Source organism: Pholcus phalangioides, unplaced genomic scaffold (assembly GCF_987345545.1).
Source record: "Pholcus phalangioides strain wild (caught in Gottingen) unplaced genomic scaffold, Ppha-v1.0 ptg000042l_1, whole genome shotgun sequence".
Taxonomy (NCBI): domain Eukaryota; kingdom Metazoa; phylum Arthropoda; class Arachnida; order Araneae; family Pholcidae; genus Pholcus; species Pholcus phalangioides.
In genome coordinates this window covers 31,677,695-31,689,615 of record NW_028301628.1, presented here as the reverse complement: position 1 = coordinate 31,689,615, position 11,921 = coordinate 31,677,695, and positions in this window count along the sequence as shown.

Genomic DNA, 11,921 nt, shown 5'->3' with positions numbered 1-11,921 from the left:
AAAAAGTCGGCTCCCCTTAGTCGGATAACGGATAAACGGATACCCCTCCTGAAACAGATAAAATCTTCATTATACGGCAGCAAACTTTCTACCATAGAGGCAATGTTAATTTTAACGACATTACCTTGCTCAATGGAATATTACGCTTCACACGTCAATTGTAAATACACATCATCCACTATATACATAATGTTTTTCTTGAATGAAACATTTGATATTAATGGAAAATATGTTGCTAAGTTAATATTATATATATATATATAGTATTTACTGACCTCCAAGTATACAAGTTGTCTTCAACACCTACATTAAATAATTTTATTTAGTGTCATAAATCAGCCTAATTTTTCAGGTTCACGGAAATAGGTCAGACTTTGAATGAAAATAACTCCTGAACAACACTAGCGAAAATAATATTTTGTATCTAGTTGGAAAGACATGAAGATTTATAGTGTTCAGCGGCACATTTGATCTCAGTATGACGTCATCGGATGACGAAATAGTGTCGCAAACATAAATCGGCATATTGTTTGAATGTCACGAAAATAAGTTAGATTTTGAATGTAAATGACTTTCACGCAACACATACACATGCGAAGACACAACGTTTATAATCTCGTTCGGGAGACAAAAACTCAAAATTTATAGTGATAAGTGTTGAGTGTCGGTATGTGATCAACGACAAGTACAATATTGATGCAAATATGAAGTATGGTTTGTTTTAGGGTAGTGAAAATAGCTTAGACATTGAATCCAAATAGCTTCTGGGAAAACATGTGCGAAGACAATGTTGAATATCTAGTTGGAAATATGGAAATTAGAAGTTTCTAGAGTGATGAGAGTTCGATCTCGGTATGCGTCGTATTGGATAACACAACAGTGTCGGGAATATGAAGTACGGAAATTCTCGTATCACACACCGAAAATTGGTATAGCTTGGGACTGTAAGATCAAATTAAAACAAGAAGAGAAAGCGATCTTACTACAGAATATCCTCGACTGCTGTTTCCTATTTTCCTGTTCCTAGTCCCGAAATTGACTTGTCCGTGCCTAAAACGGACATCGTAATCATTTTCCCTAGGGGGTGCTAATGAAAAATAAGCTTCTACCTAAATATGCACAAACGCTATGGCTTCATGCAACCATAATGTATTGATAACTAAATACATAATCTTGTAATCTAATTACACAGATACATAATCTATTTAAGTTATATAATCTTTCTAAAAACTAGATTATTTATATTCCATGAAAAGAATTCAAATATAAGAGATTTTAAATTTTTTTTAATTTAAAAAAAAAAGGGTAATAAGTGAATCAAAATTTTAAATTAAAAACTTTTGTCTGATTTTCTGTAATTATCTGTTATTTCCAGTCACAGACATGAATAGAATGAAAAAAAATCTGACATTTTCTGTGCAGAAAGTTAAATCACTCCTGCTGGACTTAAACCCCTTTTGTTGAATCTCTTCTGCGTACGAAACGTCAGCAAAGCTTCAGCCGGCGATACGTGGCTGTGTTGACCCTTTAAGCGGTTTTTGAAATTTTCGTGATCTAAAAAAAAACTTTAACGCTCGTTTATAAGATGAAATATTTCGGGGTGTCTTAAATAAATCAGATCAAGTTTGACGAGATAGCTCGGAATCGCCATTGAAAGGGTTAAGACGACTTCAACAATTAGCGCTTTCCTCCCCCCCCCCCCCAATGTCAACACAATGAAAACCTTATGCTAGCGTCAGTAACAGGAAAGTTCAAAAATGAGTTGTAAATCATAAATGCTGCGTATTTCTCGTGAACTGCTTTATAGCAGTGTCCTCTATTGACCAAAATTTAAACTGATTTTTGTTTCTATGCAAAAAAAAAAAAATTATTATGTCTGAAAATAAGATTTTCGTAAACCAAATTCTGATAATCATACTAATTTTTTATGTTTTTTATAAATTTGAAAAATGTTTTACTAATTTATAGGACTTACTATGTGTTACTATGTAATAAAGGTATATATAATTATATACATACTTAATTAACTTTCTGAAAAGTAAATGCATATCGACTTTAGTAAATGCTTGTGTAAGTTATTTGGTGGCGAAATACATGTTCTCAGAATTCTTCTGTATATTACTGTATTCTATTTGCTTAAGAGCGATGCCACCAAAACAAGACCGCGCACACACCCCGCTTCCCATGTTAGAGAGATATCGAAGCGTTCCCGAAGGATTGGTGTATCCGAAAAGTTTTATTATAAACAACAAAACATCGTCGCCTCAGGCGAAGGCAATAAAAATGAAAACGATCGTCAATCTGAAATCATATAACGCATAATTAAAATGTAAGCAACAAACGCCAATGAGCAATCAAAATTATAAAGAGGATTATAAGATGATGGCGTATATATATAGGCCATCCGATAAAAGAATCTAGCAATCGGATCTAGTTTATCACACAAACTACCGCAGAAAATACACACACAGGAGAGGGTGATACGCTAACCGCTGGGTCATGTGCGGATTCAGAGGTGGAGGGCAATTGGGGTTTTCGCTCCTCCCGCGGGCCAAAGCATGAGGGAAAAAGTTTATTTGCCCCGTAAAATAATGGGTGATTCAATGAACCTAAACAATAAATCACACCTCGGTACGCATCGCCCTAGACTCGCGCCTGCTTCGGCTTCATTCGCAGACATGACCACCCAGAGTGACCATCTTGGGATGGTTTGCGCTCTTTCCCAAAGGGATGGACGGTCTCGGAGAGTCATTCGCACACAGCTGAGGATGTCAGCCTTCGCAAGTTCCGATGTTGAATATATCTGCCTAGGCTATATTCACAGCTCATGGCGTCAGCCTTTACTTCTTTCGCAGCTGAAGATGCCTGCCTCGACGTTCTTCGCAACTAGAAGTGTTTGTATCCGCTTCATTCACAGCTGAAGATGTCAGCATCCACTCCATTCGCAGCTGAAGATGTCAGCACCCACTCCATTCGCAGCTGATGGTGTCTTCTCTACTCCATTCGAAGCTGAAAATATGTCTGCCTTCACTTCATTCCCAGCTGAAGGTGTCTGCCTCCGCCTCATTCGAAGCTCAAGATGTCTTCCTTTACTCCATTCGCTGCTAAAGATAACTGCCTCTACTTCATTCGCAGCGAAGGTGTCACATCTGCTCCATTCGGAGCTGAAGATGTCTGCTTTCACTTCATTCGCAACTGGAAATATCTGCCTCAGCTTCAATTGCAGCTGACGGTGTCTGCCTCGGATCCATTTGTAAATGAAAATATCTGGATATAGTCTTTCTTCGAAGCTGAATATATCCACCTTGAATCATGCACGGATCCAGAAGAAGTGGAGGCGGGAAACAGGGACAAAATAGCCCCTTCCAAAAACCAAAAACACGAGGAAAAAAAAGTTATCTGCCACGTAATATATAAGATGATTCAACGAACCTAAATAATAAATCGACCCGCCGAACACACCGCCCTAGACCCCGCGCCTTCTCTGGGTATGAGGCATGTGCGAAAGACAAATGACTCGAAATCGACTTCAAACTCGTGTGCCTAAAATGACATAATGATCTCTCGGTTTGTGAAATTCACTCTGGAACGCTCACTCGCTAGCTTATTTCCCAGGCCAATGTTTCAAAATGAAATAGGGAAAAAGTATTTTAGGGTGAATTCAACGAGTTATTCTTCATTCTGTCAATGCTTTCTCTTTTAGTCTAAAAAAAAAAAAAAAAACACGAATTTCCTTTTCTTATCCGTTGAAAAAACAACTTTGTATCTAAAGTGAAATACGGATTTCTTGTTCGTGTACTTGTAGCGAAAAATCCGCCAGCTGCAGCTGATGCACAAAACAGAAGCTTTGCAAATGTTTTGAAAAAAACAGCAACAGCAAAAAACCAAATCTTTTCTCTTTTTTTTTTCAGCTTAGAAACGCAAATACGCTTTTAACAATTTTTCAAACCTTTTAAACATACTTGAATTGATCGTGAACATATTCGAAAACCAATTAGAAACTTGAAAATTGTAGAACACACAACAATACGTTGCTATCACTCACACCGTACGAAATCTTTTGGCCATCTATCTTTTTTCTTACATTTACTTTGAAGGAATATGAAAATTTACTACGTGAGTTCATACGTAATTTAAACAGACTTGCTTATTTATTGTTTAGAGTATCAGTCAATGTCATGAGCACGTGAATCTGTGCACGCATTCTTTCACTTTCTGTTTAAAAGAATGAAGAAATAAATGCATTATATATTTTCTTGAAACAATTAGAATTTACAGAAAACTTCGCTGCGTTTCTGCTTAGTAGGGAAAAACAATATAAGATTCTAAACTCTCTTCTGAACCGTTGTTACAACCAGGTTTCTATTACCGTAAACACGGACAACTTTGGTCCATTTTTTTTTAATTTTCAAATTCACTTTCTAATAAATCCGCTGTGAGTGCTGGGTGAGTGGTCACAGTGACAGACTCTCGTCGTGAGGACCAGGGATTCGAACCCCAACGTCGCCACAGTGGTTGAACGTCGCTGAAGTTGGTTTTCTGTGGTTCCCAACTTCAAGGTGCCAATGCGAACCGATCTCTCTATTGAAAAAATGTCTCGCCACAGATAGAAAAGAACTTTAATCATTACAGTCTTCACTCACAGTTCGAGAAACGGATGGCAGCACTGTAAGGGGGTTCAAAGGTTATACAGAAAAATCATGCCAAGCCGAAACAGCTTGGGGGAATATTTACGAAATTTAGTCGGTGGTTTTATTTTATGATGTAAAGACCGACTCAGAAGGGGTTTTACAAAATTTGACCCGTGAGGAGGGTCATACGAGGGTTCAATGGTTACATAGAGAAATCACGCATAAACGAAACCAGTGAAGCCATATTTATGAAATGTGGTCAGTAGTTTTATTTCATGACATAAAGACTCACTCTAAGAAGGTTTTTTTAAAATTCAACCCTTAAAGGGGTCATAAGCGGGTTCAAATGCTATATAGAGAAATCATGCCGAGTGAAAACTGCTGAAACTGCAAATTTGGAATTTGGTCAGTATCTTCATTATACTTGTATAATGAGACTCGCTAAGAAGGAATTACTCAAAATTCACTCACTAAAGAGGCCTCAAGGAGAAATTTTTGGACTACCAAATTCACGTGAGTGAAGCCGCGGGTAACAGATAGTCATATTATATGATGAATATTCGCAGAATGATATGATTTCAGAGCTCATACCTATCATGGTCGAAAATTATTGCTAATGTTAAGTGGTGACGGTAGCGCAACTGACTCCGTATGAATGAGACGTAGTTTCAGATATACATTACATTTAATTATGATGTATAAAGAATATATTTACATGGTACATATATTAAGAGAGAGAAAGACGACGTGAATGCATCTCGTGTGAGAGCTGGAGCTGATCTGATGTTCTCACACACATGGCCCTTCGGACCCTCCGAAGGGGCATCCGGTCACGTGATCATCTCGTGTTTCAGTACAGAATGTACTGAGATTCTTTCACGTGACCAGAGCGTGCTTGTTAAGAGAGAGCCAATGTGCAAAGTATAATAATAATAATAAAACATAAGAATATTGAGGCTCTACAGTATAAAAAACTATTCCCTTTTCTAGAAATATCATTAAAAGTATTATCAAACCATATATTTGATCTATTTTCATTTGTTTATACACATTTTTCACCGTACGTAATATGCTATACTAAGTCACTAACTACGTTTGGACACTATGAATAATCATCGGTAAAAATTATAAATTTTGCGAAATTAATCAAACTTACCAAAATGCTTGGAGATTACGCATAATAAACGGATATATCACATTTACCGTATAAGATACAGGTTGCATAACAAACAGGGGGATGGCATTTAAAGGTGAACCGTTGATCTTAGAGAAATACTTCCGATTCGAAAAAGTTTACAAATAACGTGTAGTACTCAAATATGTCATTCATGTTGAAATGGGTTGTACAGTTATAAAAAAAACCCTTTTTATAGATTCCCCGTTTGCCGCAAAACTCAATTAAAATGTTGTTGCCCTATCTCGCCTGATGCTAACAAAAGAAATTCCATGTTTCTTAGTGCAATGCTCACTGATAATTCGAAAAAACGGAGGAAGTTAGGGAGAAGACAGCGTTGAATGCGGATGAATCGGTTTTTCCGCATTTAGAACAGCTTTTTTGCCAAAATTTCCTTCGGTTTTTGAATTCTCAGTGAGCATTGCACTTAGACACATGGAATTTCTTTTGTTGGCATCAGGCGAGATAGGGCAACATCATTTTAATTGAATTTTGGGGCAAACAGGGACTGTGTAAAAAGTTTGTTTTTTATAACTGTACAACCCCTTGCAACATGAATCACATATATGAGTACTATACGTTATTTTGAAGCTTTTTCTAACTGGAAGTATACCACTACTAGGATCAATAATGCCTCTAGTTTGCTATGCAACCTGTATAGTACAAAATCTATACTTAAAAGTAGAACTTTTTTGTTCTTTAAATTCTAATAAATTATGTCTCTTTTGAATTGAATACAATCCTTAGAATTTTGATTCATGAATCTGATTGCAACCAACAATAAACGAAAATCTATTTTGATGTACTAGAGATGAGAGTGGCAAAAAAGTGGTTGGAGGACTGTTATGCAAAATTCCTTTTCTATTTCGAAAAATAATTGCCAATTATCCAACGTTATTTGGCTTTGAAATTCCAGAATAACAAGTCCTTATAATTCGCATACAATATGTCTGGACGATGAAAAAAAATCAAAATAAATTTATTGATTCGATTCTTATTGCATCAGAGATTTAAAAAAAAAAATGGTGTTTTTTCTTTATAAAAGAGTTTCAAAGAGAGAAAACACTGAATAGTATTATCTGTCTGTCTTATGTTTTGATGATTCCTGATTTTTTTGTGTTACTTTGTGGGTTGAAAAGACTTTGTGAGTATTTGCTCTACCGAATATTGTGTTTGATTGCGATCGATATCCATAAACATTTTGGGACTGGATGTATGGATATAACTATATAATTTGGAACATTACATTGTTAGGTAATTTAGGACCCAAAAGAAAATGAACCGCTCGCAAATGAAAAATGGAGCTGCAAGAAATACAAAACTATTCGAAAAATGCAGGCTTTGAACAAAGCTTTTCTTTCAATCTTAGGCCGCTGAAATAGCCGGAGAAATAATTCTCTCAAAACGGCAGTGTAAAAAAAAAAAACCCTTTTCTTTAGCTATCTTTTGTGAAAGATAGATGGCAATCAAATTCAATTCATACACTACACTTGCCGTTGCTAGTTGACGCGAAGTACCGAGCACTGAGCTCTCGTCTTCTCCGTCTTGGTTTCTCTACTTAAGGTATATTATATTTATATTCATCACACATTACACTATGGAAGTTAGATATTTACGGCACTTTTAAAAAAAAAACAATAAGCCTACATTCTCTACCTTGATTACATTCGCTCGAATATAACCGATATGCTTATTAGGCGTATCTTGAAAGTTTTACAAAAGAACATTTATCAAAATTTTATTGCGTAATTCCTTCTAAGACGGACGCAGTATGAGACGGAAACCTGTCTAAAATGGAATATCATTTCAGTCTCATGATATTCCATTTCGTACATATTTTACAGTATACTGCAATCGAAAAAAAGCTGCGTTGCAAACAGAGAAGCAGGGTTCGAACCCACAATCATCGACAGAACAGTGATTGGTGGGGGGCAGGCACTCATCTCTAGTCAATAATATACATCCGCCTTTTATTGTTAAAAAGCAAATCTGTCAGAAAATAGAGAAATACAGTAATAAAAAAACAGAACATGCTTACGCCATCTATACGACTACGTCATTTCAATAACCTCATGTCAAAAAAGAAAAAAACAAATTCAAATAATTACTAAAATGATTGAGCAGGCTTCTACACTGATCATCTGTGGATTATAAGAGTATTCTGAGGGTTAAATAAATATATATAGAAAGGTTCCGTGTCAAAGAGCCATGGTTCAGACGAATTTTGACTTTGTAAATGCCCACAAATGCGATAGGGACGGAAAACATTCAAATGCACTCTTCGTTACTGAACATGTACCACGACATTGCAGAGATAGCTTCGGAATAACGTAAATTATGAAAAAGTATCGTAATATTCGTTACACATATTAGATAACCTATTATAGCAATACTCAATTTCTGAATAAAAAAGAGGATTTTAGTTTTAAGGGGGGGGGTGGGGTGGAGCAAATCCTGTTTTAGAACAATTTAAAAAAAAATGCAGGGTTTAACATTTTGAAACTGGTTATGCGTGATAGAAGAACGGAGTTATCCCGATCGATTAAACAGGACATGTATTCAACATACTCACAACCGGGATTTTTCCAGGTATAGTTATCAATCGGTTATTCTCGTTAGTAGAGCCCGGGTTATGTGCACTTAAAAAAGTGTTAAAATATCAACTGAAAATCATGAAATTTATTCTAAAATTGCTGAAATATGCCAGGTATACAGTATCATGAAATCAAAAATATGTGCGGAAAACGAAAACAAATCTACCTATCATATGCGAAATTATAGCACCAAAAATGAAAAGTGTACACAAAAAAAATGCATTTCAAAGTATCGAAAAATGGAAAACAAATGTATAAAAATTGTTAAATATGCATTTAAAAATACCGAAGTATTCATGGAATGAAAAAAAAAAAACCTTAAAAATTCTTCAATATGCCCTATAGTGTATGCACAAGTATACCGAAGAATATACGTGAAATTAGAGAAATATACATATGAATTTAAAACTGCCGAAGTTTTCTTATTGGAAAAATAAGCACGAAAACTAAAAAAATATCCGTATTAAAAGCATTCAAGTATGGCCTAACGTAAGAGAAAAGAAATATTATATATGCCAAACTATGCGTCGCGGCGCCCCCGGTGCTTTCCAACCTTTACAGGGGCGCCAGGGAGCAGTGACTCTGACAAACGTTTTTCGAAAAGACTCTTTGTTAAACAGCTCTGGGGACACGACGGAGCTCGCGGATGAGTATTGAATAGGGAAAGGGGGGGGGGGGCTCCGCGGGTGGAAAATGTTTGAGAACCCCTGCCATGTACAATGAAGCTAAAAAATATGCGCAAAAATGAAGAAAGTGCAAAAATATGTACTAAAATACTCAACAGTGAAATATTTTCTTCAAAAAATTGAAGAAATTTGATGAAATTCGAATTTGATGAAAGAACAAAAAATAAAAAAAAGTAATTCTGAAAATTTTAGTATAATGCGACTATTGGGAAAAAAATTATTATAAAAAAATATATTAGAAAACCTGTGAGAATTTTTGAATTTTCTGGATGTTAATGCCGAAACTGATACTTGGAAAGAAAAGTGATTTGCCTCCTCCGCGAATCGAACCCTGGTCCCCTTGCATACCGGGCAAGTGCGCTAACTAACCATTCTTTCCGATTCCTTTTTGTTTTATTGGTTAGCGCACTTGCCCGGTAGGCAAGTGGACGCGGATTCGATTCCCGGAGGAGGCAAATCAATTTACTTTCCAAATATCAGTTTCGCCATTAACAACCAGAAAAAATTCAAATTCTAAGTATATTTCAGGCCGAACAAAAAAACCATTTCTGCATTAGAAAACCTGTTAAAAATTTTGCCGATTTTATGCATTTGCATACAATAAGTTTAAAAAGTGCTAAAATATTCGATTGCATATGCACTTAGGCACTTGCATATAATCCGGGCTCTAATTATCAGAAACTAGTTCCCATGTGATCCTATTAAGCGGCGCGTGCACTGTATTCTGCATTTATTGTGCCAGAAAGTACGGGAACTCATTTGTTCAGTAATAAACATGGAATTTACTCATCTATGCTTTATGAGACAAAAAAAGATCATTACGTGATCTTCATTATCGAGCAATCATAATCTCTCTGAAATTACGTTTATTTGCTATGTTCCCAAGGTACCTTGAATAACAGTTACTTTTTTTACTAGCTATGTAAATAAATGTCGACATAATAGGATTATATCCGATAACGCGAACATGAATGTTTGTCAGAGGATTATATTCCCACGATTCATTTCTACGTTATGTATAATACAGAATTCATCAGCCGTTACTTATCCAACGAAATTTCTCACTAATCACGACTAATTCTTCTGATCTCTCTCTCTCTCTCTTTCGCTGATCTGATAGCATCAGATGATGTACTGAGTATCGATCAATGTGCCCAGACCGTTACATCAACAGCAAGAAAGCTACAGAACGAGCTTTTGATGCAGCAAATAAAGAGCGTTCATTTCGTGCTTACCTGCTGCCACCAAAGTAATCTTATATACAACGAAGCAAAAAAAAAAAGAAGAGCGATAGAGCTTAAGTGATCTTTTTTCGGAGGGATTTACTTTTCTATTAGAGTCCAAGGTCGGAAATTTTGTTCGTTCTCTGTTACAGAGAGCTCGATAACTCGATTTCATCCGCTGCCATCACGTGGCATGCGATAGATCGCATCGAGTTCTCAACTCCTGAGAAATCTCATCAATCTTCTCGAATCGCGCAATAGTTGCCGAGTATAATCTCTTTACTGACATAAATCCAATTTATAATGGTGCTAAAAAAGAAAATTTTTCATCATCAAGTACACCAGTCACTTTTAGTTATCCGCCCGGTACCGAAACATAGAAATATAAACAAAAATATTCGCCGGAATCAAATCCATATGTCAAAGAAATGGAAACAAAACCCCAACAAAAAATTCATTTTTCGCCACGCGATTGAAATCTATATCGAATTACCCACAAAAAAAACCTTCGAAATCCTCACTAAGGTAAGGTACTCTAGAAAAGAAGCATCGAAAAGTTTACGAAGAGAAATAGTTTATTATTCCTAATCGTAAAAAAAAACCAAATTCCACCGTTTTGGTGAAGATTTATTAAATTTTGATCCTCGTTGTTGCCACGCAGGACTGAAGTTGAATAGGTGCTACGTCTTAAACTTGGGACACTTTTGACAACCGGTGATGTGTTAATTAAATCTGCCAACTCAAGAAAACCAAATAAACATTATAACAAACATAAAGTACTCTCTGCTATAATAGAATCTGAATTCTTTCCTGTATTGATTGACAAAGCTCTCCAGGTTTTAAGGTATATTTCACTCTTGGCCGGAATTTGCAATAACCAAATTCCTCTACTGTAAGTACAAAAAAATGTAAATGAAAACAAAATTGCAATTGATGATGGTCTTATCTCCAGATGGAGTTTACGTACATACAAAAACAGACTCGTACATCAAAAACGCTACTTTAAGTGATTATATGGCATTGATTACATTAAGTGATAGAGATAATTCCTGTAACCACATGAAAATTCAGAGCAGAGGAAGGAAGTAATTTCATTATTCATTAAAATTAAAAATAAATTAAAGAAATAATTGCAGAATTCATAAAAATTCATTGAGAAAAAGTTATGAAAGTTTCGAATTCAAATTCAGAAGAAAGATAATAATTCAAAATTGCAAAAAATTATGAAAGTTCAGAATTTTTTGAAGGGAAAATATTCCAGAATTGGTGGAAATTCATAAAAATAATTCCGGAGTTTTTTTTGTAGATGAAAGAATGCAGAATTCCATAATTATTTCTTTGTAGGTGAAAATTAGGGTTTCCGGAATTGACAATGACTCAGACTTCCAGAATCGATAAAATTCAAAATTTATAAAAGATATTATTATTACCATAAGTGCGGGCCCCGGTGCTACCACAGCTGTCCCCTCCCACCCCTAAAGGGTGGCTCGGGTCATAAATAATTTCTGAAATGAAAGATATGAAAATATGTACCACAATTCTCCTCCTTATTGCTAAAGCTCTCTCCAGTTTTGACGATTTATTTCACTTTTAACCGGACATTGCAATAGCTA